General features: G+C 34.5%; 1 pseudogene across 1 annotated transcript in view; it reads right to left on the bottom strand.

Moving 5' to 3' along the window:
* Positions 1 to 10,120, bottom strand: part of LOC120072096 (tryptophan N-monooxygenase CYP79A68-like) — a 35,657-nt pseudogene extending 25,537 nt beyond the window's left edge. The window contains exons 1-2 of the transcript XR_016527813.1: positions 9,059 to 10,120; positions 8,008 to 8,647 (exon numbers count right to left, since the gene is read on the bottom strand). The product of XR_016527813.1 is annotated as a tryptophan N-monooxygenase CYP79A68-like (transcript). The remainder of the gene's footprint in view (positions 1 to 8,007; positions 8,648 to 9,058) is intronic.
* Positions 10,121 to 24,058: the final 13,938 nt, after the last annotated feature.

Here is a 24,058-nt window from a genome sequence, read left to right on the forward strand (position 1 = left end):
CGAACAACCTGTGAAAGATCAACTTATTAATGATGATTATCTCAAATGGACACAAAATATATATACAGTGAGGGGAGTGCAACTATAGGCTATAGTGGACAGTTCTGTTCGTTAACGAATGTTGATTAACTATGTTAAAGAATTTGACCAGTTAGTCTCGGATCGTTGGAGCCCATGATTTGTAGGTCTATCAGGTCTCCTTGCTAGCTCACTACAGACAAAATTGAAGAACTAAGTGATGTGAGAATTTGAAATGTTCAAATTCGGTCTTTAGAGAAAATTGTATTTTATAAGATATAATTTACAATTAAATAATTAATTTTTTGGAAGAGTATATTTTATATTAAATAAACTACTAGCATGAAAGTGTTTTAAAAATTTATTAATGTCATTAATCAAAATTAGGTGTCAAAGCCAAGTTAATATGTGATATTAAATTATTTATTTTTATTTTATTTTATTTAGTTAAAATTGTTTTAATTAAATAATTTATAAAATATGAAAAATGTATTTCATATTTTGTCAAATAGAATTGATTTATTATAAAAAAATTTAATAAAAAATTAGTTAGTGGAAAAACCCAATTGTTAGATTTTTCCACTAACTAAGTGGATTACGAAGTGGCTCATGCTAAGCTTGACACCTATATTATTCATGCTAATCGAAATTGAGGTGGAGGCCATATAAGAAGAGTTTTTGCATGTGTTTTGTTTATAAATAGTTTTGTTTTTCCAAATGAAAAGGCTAATGCTTCCTTGATTTTTGATCATTTTATTTTCCACAAAATCTATTTTACTCTCCAAAATAATTTAGTGAAATTCCCTATCTTTTCACTAAAATTCAGTCTCACAACCGTATTCTTCAACTAGAGAATAGCGAGGATTTACCGTTGGTGGTGCCAATTGCTCACGGAGACGAAGATTCTTGTGGAAACTACCAAGGTTGTATTTCTAAACCCACTTTGCATGATTAATCCTAGTTCTTTAATGCTTATCAATTGCTTCCGCTGTGCATGCTTCTTTTATTCCATTAGCATCATAGTTTTTGAGTTATTCAAAGCGATCGTTAGAAGAGTTATTTTTCTTATGGGTATCCTAAGACATCATTGGTTGAGAAGGACTTCTCATCCTTAGAAGGACCTTACTGCATCGTTGGTTGAGAATGAGTTCTCATCCTTAAGGGGATCCCAAGGCATGGTTGATAGAAAAGGAGTTCTCGCACTAATGAGGAGCCTAAGTGCTGACTCCAGGTCTTGAACAAGGGGCCGAAACTGTCATTGGCCAGAAAGGGACTCGGTTTGATAATCAGATCACAAACCAATTGTTCATTAGAGGATCAATGGGACTCAAGGAACAAGAGATAATCTCGGGGTAAAACAACCTTTTGATCTAGCCGTTATTATGAACAACCTGTGAAAGGTTAACTTACTAATCATAGTTATATCGAGTGGACACAATATATCTACAATGAGGGGAGTGCAACTCTGGGCTTTAGTGGAGCGACCTAGTAGTTAACGAATGAGGATTAATTCGGTATAAAGAGTTTAACCAATTAATCTTGGATCGCTGGAGCCCATGTAGGTCTTATAGGTCCCCTACTAGCTCACAAATGGATAAGCCTTATAATAGCGTTATAAGTTAATTTGAATCGTTCAAATATGAATTAAAGGAATTAGTAATTATATGTGATATAATTAAACATTTAATTTTGGAATTAAACAAAATTGGAGAATCGATTAATATTTAAATAAATTCATAAATAGAGATTCATGATAGTGGAATTGGTGATGAATCAATTTGATATTTGATATTAAATTAATTAGAATTAATTAAATTATTAAATTAATTATTTATTAAAAATTATTTATTGAATTAATTTTTGTAAAATTAATAAAAAATCAATTTTAATTAAAGAATTAAAATTTAAAAGTTAAGTTTTAGTTTTTAATTTTAATTTTGGAAAAGTTTCAAAATTGAAATAAAAATTGAAAAATTGGAAAAGTGAGAATTTCCCACTTTTTCACCTAGCAGGTTAGTCACAATTCCATTCCATTTTCAGCTCAAATTCTCAAGGTAGAGTTGTGATTCATACATGCTTTTTGATTGCATGATAGTCATGCAATATATAGCTCAAAGTTTGAGTGGAATGGTCATGCAATTGTCACTGAATTACAGAAAAAAAAGGGACTGAAGAAGACTGTTCTTCAAGCCTGTGATAAACCAAAAAGTCTATCATCTTCTCCTTAACAATTTCTTAATCCAAGCTTATTTTTAGTCTCACAACTCAATCTAAAGCATCAAGAGAATAGTAGGGAAGACCTTGTGGTGGTTCACAACCAAAGAAGAACGAGATTGCAGCTGGTTTTCGTGATTCAAAGGTATCTTCAAAGGTTAGTGTTAAAACTCTGTTTTTAGTTTATGAACATGCTGAATTTGAAGCCAAAAATAATGAATTAGAATGCCTAATAATTCTGTTTTCTTCCGTTGCTTGCTTCCTTAATCAAAACTTACTTAAAGACAAAATACATGCAAAATCTCATCTTGCATGTCTTCCATCTCAAACTCCACTAACATGAAATCTCTAGATGTCAAACTTTGGAAGAGCCACTTCAAATACCACTTAGTGGGAACCACTAACTAATTTTTTATTAAAATAAATTTTATAATAAAACAATTTTTGAAAAAATATGAATTATTATTTTCATATTTAGAAATTATTTAATTAAAACAATTCTAATTAAATAAATAAACAAATTTAATATCACATATTAAATTGTCTTTGGCATCTAGCTTTCTATTAATCACTTAATCAATTTTCAAACACTTTCATGCCAATATTTTATTTAAAACAAACTCTCCAAAATAATTAATTAATTATAAAATATATCTTATATAAAATGTAATTTTCCCTAAAGACCGAATTTGAACATTTCAAATTATAACTTCACTTAGTTCTTCAATTTTGTTCGTAGTGAGCTAGCAAGGAAACCCGATTAGACCTACAGATCATGGGCTCTAACGATCCAAGACTAACCAATCAGACTCTTTAACCTAGTTAATCGACATTTGTTAACTAACGGGACTATCCACTATAGCCTGTATTTTGCACTCCTTTCACTGTAGATATATTATATGTCCATTTGAAATAACTGTCATCAATAAGTTGATCATTCAAAAGTTATTCGTAACCTCAGCTAGGTCAAAAACCAAAATATCCCTCAGTTACATCTTTTCTCCTTAAGTACCATTATCCCTCTAATGAAAAATTTATTTAGGATCTTAATCACTAAATTCATTCTTTCTCAGGCCAACGAGTGGATGGGGCCCCTTGTTCAAGAATCAGGATCAATGCTTAAAGGAACAACATTTCTACTATCCCTAAAATGGATAGGAATGAGTTCCATCTTGCGAATTCTACATTCCAGCTATCTACTCGGTGTTATCCTTGAAATGGGAGGCATATTGAGTAGCGTTATTGAGCTTACCCTCACCTATGCAGATAAAGGGACAATCCCGAATAAGCAGAAGTTCATAGATAGCTTAGGATTCAGATCAAGTTAACGGTGTTAATACGTAATAATGATTATTTTGTAGTTAGTCTTACACAATCTCATCGTGTAGAACACCCCTGCTCACATGTCTCTACATGAATGAACTAATCACATCGTTTATGAAACTTTACAACATTTGTAACAATCATAAAGTGAGTGGTATTCAATAGTATCTCCAGAAATAGGTACCCAACCTAATCCAAGTACTATAGACTATTTAGGCTATTTTACTCGAACTTGGTCTAGTTTATGTCTCCACATAAAGTCCAAGTATTCATTACAATAGCCAAGAGTTCATAGTTTGTTGGATTTATAGTTATCAATTCAATTTTATTCAACAACATTTTTCTGAATAAACTTCATATATGTTTACTGTTTACAAACTACGAGTTTTAGGACATATAATCTAATATAACACAAGAGTCCTGAACACCTTCTACTTACATTCGAGCTTAAGGTGTCTCCGCCATGTGAAGTCCAATGCATAGGCCTTCCTTGAGTCGTCATTCCGACCTTTTTCACGTTCTATTATGCGTCCACCTCATCCTAGGCTCGACCGGGGCTTCATTTGGTTCAGCCACTTACCCCTTGTTGTCGTAAATCCGACTTTGTTCTTCAAGTTTCTCTTACCAACGTATGTTGACCTGGGTTAGTCACATGGTTACTTCATCAACAATCCTCCATGCATCCAACATTTCCTCCATGCATCCATAGGGTGCCTCTAAGGCATGCTCCCTTAGGTTTGGACGTATGGTTCCTTAACTATGTTACCAACTTGACTCTTACCCACCACCTAGCTTCCTCTTCGGCCTTTACCAAAAGCATACACCCTTCTTGCCCCAAGCATGCATCCAACTAGGGTTCTTGGGCTTCCTTGGTGTAACACTTCCCCCAAATATTTATCTCATGCTTTCATCTTGCTTCTTATAGATCCAAAATGGAACTCCCAAAGCCCCCTATGTGCCAACCATAGTTCTATGCGCCCAATTCAACCTCCTACACCAATCCTTCTTCCTCTTCCTTCTCCTTTAGTTTCTATTTACTTTTCAATGTATAGCTTACTTCCTTAACTCAAAAGCTTAGTCATTTTTCTTCTTTGTCTTACTTTTCCCTTCAGGATATGCATCCACATGGCTACTGATGCGTCCAAAACCCATCTATGCATCTAACTCTTCCCTCATCAGGGTTTCCTCCACTTGTGTTGTCCTATGTTGTCCAACACTTAGCCAATTCCTTTTCTAGAATATTTTATGCATCCATCATGCCTTCCCTATGTATCCATGATGGTTCTCTATGCGTCCATCCTGTTCTTCATGCATAGTTCCCTTAACTCACCTCATAGCATAGCTTCCTATATTCCCTAAACATCTAAGTTGTCTGAAAACTCCTCTTGGGATGCATCCACTATGCTTCCATGCGTCCAAGACTCATGTTTGGTTAAACCTTCCTCTTTCAAGACCCAAACTCCAAGCTCTTCTCTACCTTTAGGGGCCATTTGGATTAAGGTTTTCTCAATGCCCAGGAATTAAGGATGTCTGGGAATAAAATTACTAGGAATCAAGGATGACTATGTTTGGTTGTGCATGGGAAAACAATGTTTGGTAATAATATGTGTGGGAATAGTATGTGGGAATTAAAAAAAATTGAGATTGTAAAAAAAAGTCCAAACGATCATTTACAAAATATTATACATGTTGGGAATGTGATCAAAGTCCCACATTGTTAGATAAAAGGGGGATCATGGGTATATAAGTGAGAATGACTATCTCCATTGGTATGAGGCCTTTTGGGGGGAAACAAAAAATAAAGCCATGACGATTTATGCCCAAAGTGGACAATATCATACCATTGTGGAGATAGTTTGAGGGTCTTGTCCCTATCAAGTATTTGTTAAAATGCCTGTAATTTTCTGAAAACATTCTTTCTAATAATAACCACGTTATCTCTATTTTCCCTTTTTTGTGTTCTTTAATTGTCGATTTCGTAACAATACGATCGCTTAAATTATCTACATGATCGTTGAGCTCCACTACACGATCGTTGAGTAACAAAACGTTATACGATCGTCTACCCAATGCTATACGATCGACTACCAAATTCTATACGATCTCTTACCAAATGCTACACAATCGCTGAGCTCGACTACAAGATCGCTTAGCTCTGCTATACGATTTTTGAGTAACAAAATGCTATATGATCGCTTACCAAATGCTATACGATCGCTTACCAAATGCTATATGATCGCTGAGTAACAAAATGCTATACAATCGCCTACCCAATGCTATATGATCACCTACCCAATGCTATACGATCACCTACCCAATGCTATACGATCACCTACCCAATGCTATACGATCGCCTACCCAATGTTATACAATCGCTTACCAAATGCTACACGATCGCTTTCGCTGAGTAACAAAATGCTATACGATCGCCTATCCAATGCTATACGATCGCTTACTAAATGCTACACAATAACTGAGTAACAAAATGCTATACGATCGCCTATCTAATGCTATACGATCGCTTACTAAATGGTACACGATTGCTTACCAAATTCTACACGATCCCTGAGTAAACAAATGCTATACGATCACCTACCCATTGATATACAATCGCTTACTAAGTGCTACACGATTACTTCCCAAATGCTACACGATCGCTGAGTAACAAAATGTTATACGATCGCCTACCCAATGCTATACGATCACTTACCAAATGCTACACGATCGTTGAGTAACAAAATGTTATACGATCGCCTACCAAATGTTATACGATCGCCTACCAAATGTTATACGATCACTTACCAAATGTTACACGATCGCTTATCAAATGTTACACGATCGCTGAGTAACAAAATGTCATACGATTTCACGGCTGGAAGGAAGGAAAATCGTGGTAGGAAGCGGAAGAAGAAATGAAAACCCATACTTCTCAATGGGTATGCAATTCCTTCATTTGTGTAGGTAAAAGATACCTAGAAATTGCCTTTTCCAAGATAAATAAACAAAAACTACCAACCAATACATGGGCTTTGTAAACCCATTCCCATTCTCACCCTCTTTTCCCTCCAACCAAATGGCCCCTTAAGGGGATCCTGTGAAGATGAGGGTGTTACAGTGCATCCCATCTAGAACTAGTGGGCGTGTAGTAGATCCACCTTCCCTAATAGACTCCATTGAGGAACTAATGAGCAAGAAGTCAATCCCCTATGATACCAATTGAAATAGAGTGAATCACAATAATACCATGAGCTAGTAAAAAAGCCACTGACAAAAGTACAAACAAATAGACAGAAGTAAAGAGTAAAAGAGACGAACACAGAGACTTGTTAACCTAGTTCGGTGAAATCATACATACGTTTAGGTGGTTTTCTGCCTAGGTGAAAAGAAATCCACTAGAATGTAACTTAGTTTTTACAACATACACTTCAACAAAGATTACATAAAGTCAGTTTACTCATAACTAAGTACTAGCGAGCAATTTAGGCTCCCCCTAACATTAATATTGCTTATGATGAGTCTGCAAATTTAAAGTCCCCCTAAATCTAATGTCACAGCAATGATTCAACGCCCTTTTCACCTGCTAGTTGAAGGAACACTTATCCAGTACTCTACCACAACAAAACTACTTGATCAGCTCATGCTTCAAAGAACTACCCTGTTTCTTACTCTGATTATACAACGATGCCTAACACACGAAATCCTTCTAGATTACAATGAATCAGTCCACACTAGCAAGAATACAGCTTGCCCCAAAACAACACAGATAAAAACAAGCCACATAAGGTAAGAAAACCACCAACGACAACAAATCAAACGAGGAAAAGGTCACCCTAACGAATATGCCATCAATAAGTAAAGAATATTGACACCATGTCAGTGACAAATTATCCAACAAAATAAAAGAAAATATTGCCAACCAGCACTAGAACGTAAGCTATTCTATTAATCATACAACCTATAATCTAATCCAAATTTCACTTTCTCAAGTTAAAACTTAAATTAATGAAAAAAATTAATACTTGAACTGAGAACTAAAAGCAATAAGAACATATTGGATAAATATACATGTTGCAATATGGAAATACCTCTTGAATAATTAAGGATATAAACATCAAAACATATCAATACTATTTTTAAATTACTGTGTTCTCCTACTCATATCACAATAAATCACAAACACCATACAATCTAGAAAGAAATCTGCTAAAATTTAAATCAACATCCAGAGTCACATCTAGCTCATATTATGTACCAATACCAACTCCAAATAAGTTATTCATTTCTATATATATATATATATATATATTTACTCACACAACGTCTAATTTACCTCCACAAATAAGTGTGATGGTACATAAAAAAAAACATGACATATAACCTAGAACATAGAAATTAAACACACTACCTATTTTTATCTTGTCAACATTGTGTTTTTAGGTAGTTTATGCATGCCTTTTGGTTAATAAAGGCTTGGGTACATACTATGAGATAAACGTGGCTTTGCATGCAAATGTAATGGCTTCGAGAGAGAGAGATCATCAGTATCAGAAAGGTCTATTTTTGTGATTCCTACCATTAAACTCCATGTAAACCCTTGTAGAAGTCTAGCAAATAACATCATGGTAATGTTAGTGCCCAGTAAGCTACCAGCACAACCTCTCCTCCCTCTAGTAAAGGTGATGAATCGCAAATTGGGTTCCGAAATTCCCAATTCAACTGTTCCGTCTTTTAGATGACGTTCTGGATCAAATCTCATTGGATCCTCCCAAATCCTTGGATTTCGACCGAGACCTGAACGACTAAGCAACACTTCACTTCCTTTGGGAATAAAGTAGCCAGCCACAACAATATCAGAAGTGGAAATGTGAGGAACATTGAAGGATGAAAACGGATGAAGCCGAAAAGATTCTCTAGCACAAGCTGTGAGATACTTGAGTTTTGGGATATCAGATTCTTGAACTAGCCTTTCTCTTCCAACTACTTCGTCCAGTTCTTCAATGACTTTTTCAATAATTTTTGGTTGGTTAAGTAATTCCGCCATTGCCCATTCCACTGCGTTCGAAGGATTATCTATTGTTGCAATTTGTAGGTCCTATTATTATAATGGTGGGAAAAGTTGGCATTAGTATAAACAACAATATGTGACCAAATTTCAAGAAGCATAAATTACAAGTTAATTAGTTTTTTATGTTTAATTTTAAGCTTGTATTTGTAATTGGACCTTCAAAAATATCATTAAATAGTAGTTTCTCAACCTTCAATTTTGTGTCTAGGGTCTTTACATTAAAAATATTTAGAAGGTTAGTGTGTAGTAAGACCCGTGAAGTTAAAAACATATGTCAAAATAGGTCAAACATCTTATTGTTGAAACCAAACCAAATAGTTACAAACTTAAAAGTCTAGAGACTAAGTAGAATTATATATAATTTACCACATGTGTATGCATGTATGTGCGAATAATTTATCGTGATTATTATCATATTCAAAATTGTAGAACGTTTACCGTGATTTGAGCCTTGATCTCTTCAATTGACAACAACGAATTTGTATTCTCATCTTTAAGTGAAATGAGGATATCAAGAATATCCTCTACCTCTTTAATTTTCTTGTCCTTCCATTCTTGCACTCTCTCGTCAATAATGAGTTCGTCATACTTTTGAAGGATATTCAAAGCATTCTTCATAATTTTCTGATGTCCATCTAAATCAAATGACTTCAAACAAGGCATGAAATCTGATATAGAAAATGCATGAATATGCTTAACAATGGTCAACAACGCTTGAACATGTTCTTCTTCTTCAAAAGTTGGTCCCCCATCTTCCCTCCCTTTGCCATAGTATCTTCTATTGAATAGCATTTGTCTAAGAATGTTACCGCAATAATGTTGTGTTATGCTTCTAAGATTAATCACTGCACCTCCTCTATTGTTGTTGGTTTGGGTGAAAATATAGCGTAAAAGAGTATCAGCTTCGGCGGTTCTTTGGCCAAGCATTCGATGGAGAGTTGATGGATTGAGTATTTTTGATGTAAGGATTCTTCTCATCTTCTTCCATTGGTCTCCCAATGGTGATAATATTGTGGAGACATATCCACGAGTTAAGATATAAATAGCGTTGGACGTAGAAGAACGTGATGCAAAGACAGAATCATAAGTCTTAAGAAATTCAAGAGCGAGTTCTGGAGAAGTGACAGGGATTACGTAAGTATTTCCGAGGCGTATGGAAGCAATTTCAGTGTTGAGTTTCTTCATTACTGAATGAATCCATTGGTGTGTTGGGGATTTGTTGATTAACATTGTTGGGAGGCAACCAACGAGAGGCCATGGCTTTGGGCCAGGTGGGAGAGGTGGTCGTCGGACTAAGTGTTTTCTTCTACGGTTATAATAACATTGGGAAAACAAGATAGAAGTGAGAGCCATAAATCCAAACACAATTAAAGTTTTAGACGTTATGGCTATTGGAGAGTTTTGGTGTGCCAATTGAGGAATGAATAAAAAAGCAATTACCATGGCTTTCTCTCACTCCTCTCTCTTTTACTCTCTCTATGTGTAATAGATGAATGCTATATAACTACCTTTCAGGGATGTGTGTGTTTGGATATATATATATAATATATATTAATATAATTTGTAGTGACATATAAAGTATTTAATTAAATTATAAATTTAGTCGACCAACTTTTGTTATTGATATCTATTTGATATTTGAACTCGAATTAATTTCTAGTTTAACTTTTAACTTTTAATTAAAAACTCAATTAATCTTTACCAAGCATCTATTAAGTCTTTAAAGTTTTAATATCGTATAGCTTAAGTTTTCAAGTTTCCGCTAATAACTTGGCCTTCAACTAATTGACATTTTTAATTCCACTTAAGACAAAAATACATGGACAGTTTTTTTTCTTTTGAATACAAATGGAATAAAAGAATTTGCTATAGACCTCGTATTTATTAACACAATTATATGTCATTTGAGTTATGCTTACTTTGATAAAAGTGTATGGATAATTACTTACAACAATGTGTAATTTTATATCAAAATTTTATCTATTAATACAATTATATTATATTAGAAAAGTATGATTCTTAAAAAAATATATTTTCAGACTGCATTACCTTTTTAAATTTTAATTTATCACATTTATGTCATTTCATTAGTAATTAATATTTTTGTATATATTCAAACATTAATGCGTTATTCAAGTTGATATCTAACAAAAAAAAAAAAATATGTGGAAATACTCCTATTATCTTTTTTCTTTTCTGTGCACCAACGTGTAAAGCAAAAAATAAATTGATAAAAATGCAACAGTTACTTTTAAAATTTATTATTACTATTAAATTAATGCCAATAAACAACGCCCTCACTAAAATTTTATTTCATATATCGAATTAAAAAATCTAATTTAAAAAGTTTTGTATCTCTAACTTTCCACAAGTACAAAAATAACTCTTTTGGATTATCATTCTTCACCAATGCCTAAAATTTTATCCTCTTTTTTTTCTTCAATTTTGTTCTCTCAATACCTTATTTTGGAAGCCATTTTACTTTTTTTTTTTCTCAATACATTATTTTCGAAGCCATTTTAATCTTCAAGACTACTTAGGGATGATGGTACATTCAAATTGAAAAGGAGGATCTACAGTGTCATATTTAATATCTCGATGTCTAGCTAGGTTTGTGAAATGTTATAACTCAACTTTGATGAAATTGAATGAGAGTTTTTTCCTACTAAGGGACAAAAGGTTGTCAATGCCTTCAATCGATCAAATAATATTTATAATATCGATCTAGGACTTCAACTAACAAGTAGTCTTAGTAGCAAGAACAATTCAAACCACAAGGAGCCTAAGATAGAATTTCTCCAAGCTAAATAAGTCTTTGGAAAGCAGTAAACAACGAGAGTTTTTGGTTTTTTCACATTCTTTTTAAGCCTGATTAACTTTTATTAGGCACCTAATTACTCCAAATTAACCCCCAAACAGTCTATAATGCTATGAGTAGACTCAAAATGGTAGACTCATGGCTCAAGAGTTAAATTTCGTAGACTCAAAATTGTAATGACACATTTGAGGGAACTGAATTTTTATTCTTATTCTTTTTCATTTTCCATATATATATATTACTTAACAAAAAATGGGAAATCTTAACTAAACAGGTCACCTTCCTTTTAGCTTGCCCACACAGATTACGTGAATGATTATCAAACTACGAGCACTGTATCCTTAAAGTTGTCAAAGCTTACTCACTTCCTCTAAGTATATACATGTACTAGCAACTAAAGGTATTATAGCCGCCCTTGATTACTAATACCTTGGGAAGGTGGAGTAATCATATTAAAAAAATATCATACATACTTTCTTTGACTCTACAACATGTTTGCCTTTTACAACTTTCTTTTATTCACTTTACAATAGGCTTTTACTATACAGAACAAGAGTTTGACAAAAAATCTAAGCATGTATTACTAAGTTGAGCTAGGAATGGCTTAACCACTATCACCTAGGCCTTTTGGGGGTGACAACAAGCATATGGGCTAAATAATTGAATCATAAGTCTTCAAAACTATAGATAAAATTTTAAATTTGGCTATGTACTCAAAGATATAGGGGAATCAAGAAAACATTTGGCTCAGAATCATACACACATTCTTATAAATCATAAAAAAATTGAATAGGAATTATCTAAAGCTCATCACAGTCTGTCATTATCACGTTACATGCAGCACAATCATCATATAATTGAACTCAACAACAAAGTCTAAGCTCATATGCTCAAGGACTTCTCAGACATACAAACCAACCATCCCTAACCTAAAACGATACATTATCGCTAAGGTATCTATAATAATACAATAAAATTAATAAAAGACAATGGAATAGAAAACTTCCCCTGATAGTGTTATTCTTTGAGTTGTGGTGATAGGGCTCGCCACTGCAAATGATCTTTTTTATCTTCTAGAGCCAAGGGGGAACCTACAAAAGAAAAATAATAAGTTAAAGCTAAGAAAGCAATAAAAGAAAGTAATAAATTGTTTTTTCTTGGCTTCCTCCAAGAAGCACAAACTTTTGGCATTAGCTACACAATGGTGTTTTCTTGTCAAGATACGTAAACACTCTCATATTTCTCGGGCACTTTCTTCCTTGAGTCCACAAAGCTGTTTAAGGTAAGCAAACTTTTAAAGCATTCAAAGGCATCAATGACAGAGATATTTTTTTAATTTTTTTCATTTTGGAAAAAGAAAATAAAAAGAAAGACTCGGTTGACTCAACTGAATATAAGACTCAATGGACTCGTGAAGAAAAGATGAGCAATATTAAAAAAAACATAAAAGAGATACCAGAAAGAAGAATAAGTCGATGCTTTGTAGTCTCTAACTCTATTACCTAAGGCTCCTCGAGATGAAGCTCGGGCTCATACTTAACTTCACATACTTATTATGGGCACAATAGAGGGTACGCATCCTCGTCATTGCTAAATGGAAGCAATTGTAGTATTGGCGATGGATGGCTCTAGTCTGCTCTCCAGTCTCTGCATGAAATCTGTAAACTCAATGACATGGTAACCATGACTTGTAGCTTGGTGTGGGTCTTCTATTGAAACACTTAAAGTTAGAAAGTACCGTTAGCAAGTTCACAAATAATATTTTCCAACGTCTTACATTGGCCTTAAGTTTGGGATATCTGCTGCTCAACTTGGCTGTTAATATAGAATATCTCACAACTGCTCACCTCGTTAGTCTTAGAGGATGGTGGTAATAAGGGTTCATCTTGCCTCCCAACTAATTTAGTGAATTGAGTGATTAGGTTACTTAAACTCTAAAGATTAATTTAGCCTCTGCTTTAGAATATAGATTGTCTTGTTGGAAGCCCGAGAACTCTCACTGCCTACAAAGGTTTCCTGCTCAAACTCAAAAGAGATATTAGCAACCTTCACAACCATTTCCTCTAACAACATGCTTGAGTTGGCAGAAGGAGAATGCATTAACATGTTGGGCACAGCGGGATATGGATCGTCATGCTTAACAACCAAATCTTGGACAAGAGAGGTTAATTTAGAAATTTGACTTTTAAGCTCATTAAACTCTCCTACCTTCTCTTTGTCCCATAGAGTAGCATGCCTCCCACAAAGCACATAGTAGATGCAAGGCGTGTTATCTGTCATGATCAAAAAAGTAGACAAAAGAAATGGGCCTAATTTGACGAACAGAAGATTGTCGAGGCCTTCAATCGGTCAAATAACATTTAATACTGATCTAAAATTTCAACTAACAAGTAGTCTGAGTAACAAGAGCGAGTCAACCCACATGGAGCCCAAGATAGAATTTATTTAAGCTAAGTCATTGGAAAGCAATAAAAATGGGAGTTTTGGTTTTTTCACATTCTTTTGAAGCCCGATTGGTTTATTAAGCTCCTAATTGCTTCAATTTAAACCAAATGATTTGTAATGTTCTGAAATGCATGTATCTCGAGTTCCTACCATTATAGAAATTTAAGCAAATTAATTATTATAAACAAGCGACATTAGAGGCACTAAGATAGCTCATTTAAGGAACTATCACCTATACCAATTTTTATATGATCAAATCTATTTGAGAAACATAAGTGTATAGCAAAAGTCTTTGTTTTTCTTTTCTAATCAATGTATTATTTTTTTCTTTGATTGAAAAAAATGAAAATTTTGTGGTCTATTGCAAATATGTCCTTGATTGTGTATTTGTCACATATGGTGTGACAAAAATTTTAATATTCAATCAACAATAAAAAATTAAAAATTAATCGTTCAATGATAATTTGTATGAAGAATGAAGAATTAAAATAAAACAAAATTTATCATTTCATTCTCCGCTAAGTTAAAAGAATATTTATTTATTATATGATTACAAATTATATAATATAAAATAAAATTAATAAGCCTAATTTATACAATATTAAAAAGCAAGGGTCTTAAAAAAATATATTCTTAATCTATTTTACCTTTTTAAATTCTAATGAATTGCAGATACATCATTTGTTTAAGGGTTCGTTTTCAAATATAAGGAAAATGAGTATTTTATTTATAAATATAGTAAAATGTGGTTGTTTTATCAGTGATAGACAGTCACATTTTGTTATATTTAAAAATATTTATAGTAGTTTGGTCATTTAAAATAATTATACTTTATTTAATTCTGTTTGACCATACTTTTTTTTTTCGAAAACCTAAATTTTTTATTATATAATTAAAATAATCCAATTGTTTGTAAAAAAAGAAAATAATCGTGACTGATTATCGTGTTAAATGCATAATACCGTTACCATACAAATTTATTAATATTGTCATTATTACTATATTTAAACACACAACCTTTAATTTCACCATCTATATATACATCTAAGACATTAGAATTAAAACTCCCTTAATTTTCCAATAGAAAAACATATGAATTCAATTCAACCATGAAAGAAGTTCTTGCAAAGTGTATGATTTTGAACAAACATAAATGACAATTAATGTTAGAAAATGAATGAGAAAAAGAGTAAGAAAAACAAGAAAAAAAAAATTGAATACGCATATAAATGACAATCAGAAATCGCAACAGAAAAAAAAAAAAAAGAAAAAAAAGAAAAAGAAAAAAAAGGTGGTATATGCAATGAGATTAATTTCAAAAATGAAAAAAAAAAAAAGCATTCATTATTTTAACTAATAATATTTTACCCTAAAACATTTTGAAATTAATTTTTTAAAATGAAAATAAACTATATGTTGCAAGATTAAAAATTTTTCCTTTTAAGAAATAAGAAATTTGTAGAAGTTTTGCTTTAATTAGTTTTATTTTTATTTTTTGGACTTCTTTTAACACTTCTTTTCTCATCTAAATACTTATTGATGTATTAAATAATCTATTACATAAATTTATTATTGGTCAAATTTAATATTGAATCTTAATGAGAGACTAAACGGAAAAATATTAAAATATAAAGAATAATTTTTTTTTTTTGAATAGGTGATATTATTATACAACAATAAGAGGGATCCCACAATCTGGGATCAAGGCACCAACACGAAAAGAGCACCTACAAAGACGCACAATAGCGAAAAAATAGAACCAACAAAAAGGCTAAAATGAACAAATAACCAAACATCCAGAAGAATAAAAAACACTCCACAATCTGGGGACCTCAGAAACTAGACAAACAGGATTAAAGTATCCAAACAAAGAACGAGGAAATCAAACAAACTAGATCTGTCTATGAAGATAAATCTGCCACGAAGTAGCACTTGCACGAACCATAGATATAATAAGCTGAAACACAATAGACGCCAATCTCGGCTGACCGCCGTGTAACCGACGGTCCCTCTCCTTCAAAATATAGTAAATCGATGCACACCAGAAGACTCTAAATAACTTACTAATCACATCCTTACCAGCCCTTACCCGACACACCCAAATCAACTCCACATCCCACCCTGCAACACGATGAGATGAACTCAACAAGCGTACTAAACCCTCCCAAATTTTCCGCCCAAACACATAGTCAAAGAACATATAATTCCTGGACTCAATCTCACCCAAGCAGAGCAGACAACCATTATCCACCAAATGATCCCATCTTCTCAATCAATCCCGAGTGCCCAACCTATCCTTCACCATCAACAAGGCCCAAAATGAATGCCTTGGAATATTACCCCTAAACCAAAGTAGACAAGCCCAAGCCACCCTAGGACCCCTAGGACGCAAACTCTTCCACGCACTGGCAACAATAAAACGATCAGTACTACTTAGAACCCAAACCCAACTATCCACCTCATCCACCCTCGGAACCACATCTTGAACCAAATCCCACAAATCACGCAATTCCCAAGATAACAAAAGCCTATGCCAACAACCATCATCAGATAAGAAATCTGAGGGCCTAGCCTCAAGATAGCTCGCAGCATCATAGACCACCCCCTCCCCATAATTCTCCAAGATAGACCCCACAGGCAACCACAGATCACACCAAGCAAAACATCTCCTCTCGTTACCAACTTGTATCTTGAACAATGGCTTAAGCCTATGTCGACAATGTAATATCGCCCTCAGACACCATGACCGCCCCATCTCCGATCGAATTTCCCATAAAGATCGCCCTTGAAACACCTATGCCTCCATCCAAGTAACCCACAAGGACCCAGACCAGACCAGCAATAACCATAACAATGTCATGATAGCTGCCACATTCCAGGAAGATGTGTGGTGAATACCCAAACTGCCTTTAGATTTTGGCAAACAAACCTTATCCCAAGCAACACACACACTCCCTCTAACATCAACCTACCCACGCCATAAGTACGCCCGTAAGATATGATCCACCTCCTGCCCAACAGAAACAGGCAACATAAAAATGCTAGACTAGTAAACCTGAAAACTCTACAACACTGACTGGACTAACTACAAGCGTCCCACAAAAGAGAGAGATCTCGTAGCCTAACTTCTAACCCTCGCAATAATCTTCTGAATCAACGGGGCAAAGGCAACCCAAGATAACACACAGGTAAAGACCCTAGGGCAAGCCAGGTCTCTTGCAACATCACCAGAAACACCAACCACAAACATAGAGCTCTTCCCAACATTAACCATTAACCGAGAAAATTCTGCAAATTGATTTAACCCCTGATTCACAAAACTCAATGAGGCATAATCAATTGCACAAAAAATCAAGAGGTCATCCGCAAATGACAAGTGAGTTAGCCTCACCTTCTCACTCCTATGATAAAATACAAAGGAGAGAGGAGGATTGTTCAACATACGAGATAAGACCTCCATAAATACCACAAACAAAAATGGAGACAGAGGATCTCCGTGTCGTAACCCTTTCCTACCAGGAAGGTAACCCTCTAGAGCTCCATTAATCATCATGGAGAAAAACGGGGAGGTAACACAAGCGCGAATCCAGCTCACAAACTTTAAAGGTGTTCCAGTAGCTAGAAGAACACCAAACAAAAAGTCCCAATTAATAGAGTCATAGACTTTTTGAAGATCCACCTTCATTACACAACATGGTTTGCCTCTGTTAAGTTAATAACCCCCAATAAGATCTTAGCAGAAAAGAATGTTATCAATGATACTTCCCTCTTGAACAAATATTTGTCGGTACCCATTAATAAACTGAGGCAAACATACACGTAGTCTATCAGCAATCATGCTACGGATGCACTTATATATAACATTACAACACGCAATAGGGCAAAAATCCTACATACGATCAGCCCCAGATCTCTTAGGGATGAGGGTAAGAGTCGTGGCATTCACCCTATTAGGAAGATGACGCGTATCAAAGAAATGGAAAGAAATTGAGAAAAATCATCCCCCACCACATTCCATGTGAATTATAAAACTCAACAGGAAAACCATCTAGACGAGGAACCTTTCCCGAATTAATTAAGAACAAGACATTACACACTTCCTCCCTTGTAACCGGTCTACACATCTCCCGAATACAATCATCAGGCCACTGAAACTGCACAATAGCATCAATCTGGGACATAAGATCTCTATAACCCACCCTATGCGACCCCAAACTCCCACTAAAATATTTGACAGCCACATCCGCTACCATGCCATGAGAAGACTAACAAATTCTATTAGAATCATAAACTGATAATAAACCATTCCTTACCAAATGTATACGAATCGTCCAGTGAAAAAACGATGTGTTCTGGTCCCCCAACTTCAACTACCGAACACGAGACTTTTGATGAAGAGAAGCCTCTTCCAATCTTGCTAGTCTCCATAACTCCTCAGTCACCATGGCAGCCTCCCCAATAAAAATATCAGAAGATGGGTTAGACTCAATAGCAGCCTAAGCAACCTCCATCCTACCACTAGCCTCCGGAGTCAATCTACTCATTCCCTCTATCTTCCTCTTAAAAGTACTACGTAGGACGGGTTTTAAGGCCTTCAAGTTCCTTTTCAAACTAACCAAAGTGGATACTTCAGGATGCAATTTCAAAATAGAATCCACAACAGTAAAAAAATCAGCAAAATCGGCCCAATGATTAAAATAACTGAACGTGGGAACTGGACAAATAACATAATCATCAATGGTGACCAGAACGGGGCTATGACCAGAAATTCCCCACGACCACACCCTATTGGATTGTATCAGCAAGCAACGGAAGTAACAAGGATCAATAAGCACTCTAATTCATTAATTTTGGCAGAAACTAAAGCATGCTCTTACAAAAACAAATGGGTTTCAAGTCATACTAGAACTCTTGAAATCTCAATTTCCAGCTGCAAAAATTATCCAAATCTTGTTGTAGACCACCTCAAGATCTTTCCCCCTATTCTCTTGGTACTCTAGATTGAGTTATGGGTTCAAAATAAGCTTGAATCAAAGGAACTTGAAGAGTAGCTCACAGCAGCAACCCACTTGAAGAACACCTTCATACAAATTTTTCAACAAAAATTCTATCGATTGCATGCCTCAAATTCACTCCAATCTTCTTAATATATTGCAGACAATCATGCAAAAAAGATGGCTGCATGAGATGCAGCTCATGCTTGGAGTAATTGAAGCCTAAAGTAATGAGTTTTGTGTGAGCAACTATGAAGGTGTAATGGAAAAACCCAACTTTCCATATTTGTGTTTTTCTTAAAACTTTTTCAATTTTCAATTGATTCCAAAAATTGGCTATAAGGGGACCTTGCGGACCTACAGATCATAGGCTCCAACGATCCGAGATTAATTGGCTAAACTAATTAGACCAAATTAACCCTCATTCGTTAACTAATGGGTCATTCCACTAAAGCCTATAGTTGAACTACCCTCACTATAGATATATTATGTCCACTCGATATAACCATGATTAGTAAGTTAACCCTTCACATGTTGTTCGTAATAACGATTGGGTCAAATCTCTGTTTTACCCCCGAAATTACCTTTTGTTCCTTAAGTCCCACTAATCCTCTAATGAACAGTTGATTTGTGATCCAATCAAGAAACCGAGTCCCTCTTAGACCAATGAGAGGGTGGGGTCCCTTGTTCAAGACCCAGAATCAACACGTAAAGAAACAACCTCTCTACTATCCCTAAACAACGGGTAGGAATGAATTCCTTCTTGCACCCTATGTCCCCAACTATCTATTCGGTTTTACTCCTGAAATGGGAGGTTATTGAGCCAGGGCTGTTAAGCCAACCTTCACCTATGCAGATCTAAGGATAATCCCGTATAAACCGAAGTTCATAGTTAGCTTAGGATTGAGGTCAAGTTACCTAGGTCATCGCTTTGAAATAGTTAGTCTTAAACAATAAACAATGTTATAAAGTAAAAGTGACATATTTCGTGGTCCGATCTTGTACAAACCCTTTTGTGCAGGGACGCTCCCAATCCCCATGTCATAACATGTACAAATTAGGATCACATTGTTCATAGCACTTTACAACTTTTTCTAACAACTACAGAGTAGGCCGCATCCAATAGTGTTACCAGAATAAGACATCCAACCTTATTCATATACTAAAGATCATTGTGACTATTTACTCGAACCTGATCCATTTTTATGTCTCCACATAAAGTTCAAGTACTCTTGTAATAGTCAGGGGACTTTTAGGTTTGTTGGATTTCTAATAAGCAAAACATCTATTCAATAACATCTTATTGAATTTTCAGAATAAGTTTTATTGCTTACAAACCACGAGTTTTAGGACATAAAACCCAGCACACCCTAACCCCAGTAAAAGGACTTAACTACAACCATAACTCATTCACAAGGAATTTATCGAACCTGTGCAGAATACCAGTCCCCTTAACTTTACTTGTCCATGTAAACCAGTTACCCTGAACACCCAACTCCACTAGGTCAACCTCACGAATAGCTGCATCAAACTCCTCCATCTCACCCCTACAAGGATTACCCCTAAAGGCCCCCGAAAGGTTGTGAATGTCATTAAAATCACCCATGACTGCCCCTCTAATTTGCCAAGAAGAGTAAATACCCACCAACGACCTTCTAAAGGTATGTCTCTCAGTCACATTATTAGAGGCATATACAACAGCTACATTCACAGTATCAGATGAACTCAGCTCTTTAAGACATCCTACAATACACTGCTCATTAATAATCGAAGGAGAGAACTCAAACATATTCTTCTTCCACATCACCCAAATACGCCCCACACCCCTAAGGCTATAACTACACACACAATTCTAGGAACCCCGAAATCTACCAAACACCATATCAAAGTCCTCCGCTTGAACCCTAGTCTCAAGCAAACAACAAAAGCTAACTGACGACGAATAAAGAAAATCCATCACTGCCCTTCATTTAACTGGGTCGTTCAACCCCCTAACATTCCATGAGCACCAGATCACAAAACTGACAAAACCTCCCCACTACTACCTCTCACAGGTATATTGCCCGTACTCCCAGTATTACCATCCAGAACAAGCAACGAATTAGGATAAGATTGCAATAATACCAGTGCAAGCGAGTCACCCCCTCCTCTCGCAAAATACCGAACTGGTTATGCTGATCCACATGCTGCATAAACCTCTTAATCCCAGGGGATCCATGAACTAGTTTACCCAGAGGCGTAGATCCTAGAGACCCGCTACCAACTCTACAACCATCAACACCCCTCTCACGTCGACGACAACTAACCAATGTGAACTCATCATCACCCCTTACACCCCTATTCACACCAACTGGGTGAGCATCCCCTCTCCCCCTCCCCCAACCCCCAACATCAACTACATCAATCCCCACACCCTTAGGAGTAAGTCCACCCACATGTCCACCTTTCTCCCCAAAACCATTTTCAGTCACCATAATACTCAAGTCCTGAAACTTAAACATACTCTGCTTCTTACATATACTAGTTGTATGTCCAAACGAACTACAATGGCCACACTTACGAGGTTTCTACTCATATGATACTGGAACTATAAATTCCTGATCCTACATTCTAACAGTAACCATAGGGGGCATCTAATCACCATCCACCTCCACACAAATCTGGCATACGATAAACGACGTCTCTCTCTAGTTGCAGCATCAAGTGTTATAGGTCTACCTACTACACTATCCAAAAAAGCTAGCCCCCTATCCTTCCACAACTCTAGTGAAACCTGATCCAATTTAATCTAGATAGGAACAGCATAAAAAACAAAGGTTTTAGGGACAATACCTGGAGACCACTGACGAAGTAAGATGGGTTTGCCACCCAAGTGCCATGGACCATTATCCATCATCCAATCACGCGATTTCGATTTAAGGATTTTGAAAATAATCAGACCATAAACACTTAGAAATAAAAGTATTAAATATCATAAATTTAAAATATTTAAACACTTACAAAAATAGACGTTAAATTGAAAATAAAAGTATAAATCTCATAAACAGTTTATACCATAAAGTCATAAAAACATTAAAGAAACAAAATTCAAACCTATTATATGAATATATGAAACTAATCTTAAACAATTAGAAACAAATGTAATATTCCACTTAAAATATTAAAAATTATTAAACACACGTGCATGCACGTGGTGAAATATTAGTTGATTGAAAAACTCCATAAATTAAAAGTTGTAAGATTTATGATCAACTTTTTAAGAGCATATTTAGAGTCGGTCGGAGTGGGAGTTGTTAACTCCCTCAATCAAGTATGTTCTACATGTTATTTTAATCTTTTCCTTTAGATAAAGGATGATTTGACATTATATACCAATTGGATGAACCTTAAATAATGAAATATATTTCACTCCAATTGGATGAACCTTATTTATTTATAATACATATTTATAAAGTTAAATAAAAAGTTACTCAACTTGTCGTAACTATTTTGGTTATCGATAACTAAGAAGTATTTAATAGATTCTTGAATTTTTAATCGGTATTTATTAAAGATCCATTTGGATTGACTTGAAAAAAAAATATGTTTCAAAAAATTCATTTTTATTTAAACATTTTATTGGTACCAATTTATTAAAAATACAATTGAAAAGTTATTTTGAACAATTGTCAAACACTTCAATTTCTTCGGAAATGATTTTTTTTTTCAAATTAAACACTTGAAAATGTATTCTAAACACACCTAAGTCTCTGAAATCTTTAGAAGGTGTTTAATAGTCTTTACACTTTAAATTTGATGTCCAATAGATCATTCAATTCATTGTCTAATAGGTCCTTCGACTATTAGAGAATTCATGAAACTATTAGAAATAAAAATTAAACTTTATTCTCCTACCTACTATACATAAAATTAAAAAAGCTTGAAGTCCTTTTCGATGCACGAACTTAAAAATTTGGGGATTAAAGTTGTAATTTAAGCATTTATAAATTGAAGTTTTTGTCTCTCTAATTTTTTTAACTTTCAAAATATTAAATTTTAGGTTTAAAATTATTAGTTATATAAGATTAGAAACATAATTCCTCAAAATTTATTAATTTTCATTTTTACGGCTACATCTCTGGCTAAACTTACGTTGTGTCGGTGAAAAATAGATACCATATGTAACATGTGTATTATATCACTATCCATATGTAACATCTGTTTATTTGTTAATAAGCATTTGAAGGTGAGAATTTGTCCATACCTACTTCCCTCTTTCTGTCTCTTCTTTATTTTAACTTTATTCCTTTAATGTCAATTATTGGTTTACATTAATAATTGGAATAGATGAGATTTATGGGAAAATGTTAAATCAAAATGTAGTTCTTGAATTATCTTCAAAAAAATGTAGTTCTTGAAGTTTGAAAAATGTGTCTAATAATTTTCTTTTTTTCAAATTCAAATAAGTCATTAAATTTTAAATTTTAAGTGTTTTTTTTTTTTAAATTATGATTTTATCCGATACAAAAATTAAAAGTTTTGAAATTTATTAGACACAAAATTGATTTTATTGGAAGGTTTCGAATGATGAGGTTGAATGTTGTTATCATCAACCTGCAGTTAGAGCACCAAATGTGACTTTATGGAACAAAATGCTTCAACAAACTTCCTCTCAGTAAAAGAAAAGAAAAACGATCAAAATAAAAGATTCCTAGGAGCTAAACATGGTATATGTAAGATCAACTACAAAAATATATTTATATAGATTGAAGTTTGTCTGTAATAGACTTTTATCATTTGTAGACTTAAAAGGACAACTATGTATTATGTATCATACATATAGGACTACCAATTATAGTAATTTGTTGACCACATCTTTTGTGATTGAAGTCTATGAATAATAGATAAAAATAAGTCTCATCATTAATAGACTTCAATCACAATACACAAGTAATTAGCTAGTCTCTTCGCGCCTACGGTTATGACATGTCGTGTCTTCATTTTCAGGTAAGTTGAGGTCTGATCAAGCTTCCTTTTCAAGTAACGTGGTGCCCAATATTATTGTCTAGCTATCAACTTCAGAATTTGAGGGACATTCTCATGTCGAGTCAAGGAACGGTTCCTCCTCAGAGTCAGAGGGTGACTATAGTGGTTAGGAGTCTAATGAGGCTCACTACTTTCCCTCCGACTACCAAGTTGTTT

Source organism: Benincasa hispida, chromosome 2 (assembly GCF_027475165.1).
Source record: "Benincasa hispida cultivar pf3 chromosome 2, pf3_genome.v1.1, whole genome shotgun sequence".
Taxonomy (NCBI): Eukaryota; Viridiplantae; Streptophyta; class Magnoliopsida; order Cucurbitales; family Cucurbitaceae; genus Benincasa; species Benincasa hispida.